The sequence below is a fragment of the Beta vulgaris genome, chromosome 6, assembly GCF_026745355.1.
Source record: "Beta vulgaris subsp. vulgaris cultivar EL10 chromosome 6, EL10.2, whole genome shotgun sequence".
Taxonomy (NCBI): domain Eukaryota; kingdom Viridiplantae; phylum Streptophyta; class Magnoliopsida; order Caryophyllales; family Amaranthaceae; genus Beta; species Beta vulgaris.
The window spans coordinates 50,195,060-50,196,801 of NC_079207.1; the positions used below are offsets into that span (position 1 = coordinate 50,195,060).

At 44.9% G+C, this 1,742-nt stretch overlaps 1 non-coding gene across 1 annotated transcript; it reads left to right on the forward strand.

Moving 5' to 3' along the window:
* The first annotated feature begins 1,057 nt into the window (after nt 1-1,057).
* On the forward strand, nt 1,058-1,164 carry LOC125499214 (small nucleolar RNA R71). Its single transcript, XR_007275931.2, has one exon. It is a non-coding gene; the product is annotated as a small nucleolar RNA R71 (small nucleolar RNA).
* Nucleotides 1,165-1,742: the final 578 nt, after the last annotated feature.

A 1,742-nucleotide genomic window follows, 5' to 3' on the forward strand; every position in this document is an offset into this window, starting at 1 on the left:
CTTACCAAGTTGGTGATCCAGCTTATTCTTTGATAGACGAGTGGGGAATGGAACCTTTATCGCAGGAGTGGTGATGAATTTTTTCAGGTACATCTGCTTCTCTGCATTTGTGTTGGTGGTAGCCTCAGGACTGACGAAGTTTCAGTTAGTCTGCATTTTTTTCTGGCTCAACCGGACCATCCTTAGGCATTGGGGGACCATCATAATGTGTTCCACTCCTAAGAGTGATGGCTTGGCAGTGTCCCTTGGTTGCATTGATTGTGAAGGTAAGGCCCCAGGTGGCCTACTAGCAGAAGAACTAGCCAACTGAGCTAGTTGAGTCTCCAACATCTTGTTATGCGTGCCCAAATTTTCCAGTTGAGCTTTTGTGTCAGCTTGAAAAGCATTGAACCCTTTCTGCATCTGGAACATCATATTCTTCAACTCTGTCATGGCTGGGTCAGCAGAGGAGCAGGCTGTGAGGTGCTTGATTTCTCTGAAAACCAGGTGGAGCTTGTTGTGGAGGTTGGTATTGTTGACCCTGTTGTTGAGGATATGGTTGTTGAGGTTGAGGGTTCAACACATTAGTACTCCTATATGAGAGGTTGGATGGTGTCTTAACCCAGGATTTAGGTGTTGGAATATGGGTTGAACTGGTTCCTAGGTTGTGACTGGAAAGCATTGACGCCTCACAGTTATTTCCCAAGCGCAGGACACTCTTGAGAGTTGTGCCCAGATATTCCACAAGCATCACTATTGCACATTATAGTTAGAAGCACTAGCCATCGCATTAACACTCATGTGGGAGGAATCATTACCTAACTTCAGGGAATCAATCTTTCTGAGTTAGAGAGCTAGTTGCCCAGACAGTAAGGAAATGGCTTCAACATCATGTTTACCTCCCTTTTTCAAAGAGGAACGAATGGTAGAGGCTTGATTAGATGCTAGCTTCTCCAAAAGTTCATACCCTTCCTCAATTGCTTTATCCATGAAGAACCCACCAGATGCTCCATCAATTACCCGTCGTGTATCTGCATCAACTCTAGTGTAGAAAATCTGACACAAGTACCACTGGTCCAACCCATGATGAGGACATAGACGCTGCAGATCCTTGAACCGCTCCCAAGCTTCATATAGAGATTCACCAGGATCTTGGGTGAAAGTAACTATGGCATGTCTCATATCTGCAGTTTTCTGGTAAGGGTACCACTTGATAGAAAAATCTTGGAAAGTTCTGGCCAGGTGGTGATGGTGGAAGGCAGCTTATTATACCAGAACAAAGCTTTATCGCGCAGAGAGAAACCAAATAGAAGGATTTCATCTCATCAGGAGTAACACCAGCTTGCTTCTGAGTAGCACAACACTGTAAAAATCTCTGCAGTGCTGATTTGGGTCTTCAGATGGTAACCCAGCGAACTGATTGTTCTGAACCATATTCAGAACATGAGACTTGATCTCAAAATTTGTAGCAGCAATAGTGGGCATCCGTACCCCAGTAGGCACGTTATCAGGAGATGGTGTGCGTAGTCTCTGAAGGTTCGAGTAACATTTTCACCCATGTTGAGAGTAATAGGTGAGGTGGGGTTCTTGGTGTGGGGAAGATGGTGGAGAGGTGTCTTTTGGGAGGGTGTCCCTGCAGACAGCTTAGCTTGTTTAGTTTTCTTTCTGAGTCTACGAGCGGTCTTTTCAATCTCCGGATCGAAGGGATGAGATTTGGGATTTCAATTTCCTGCTCATACACCAAAAACACTAAAACAAACGTG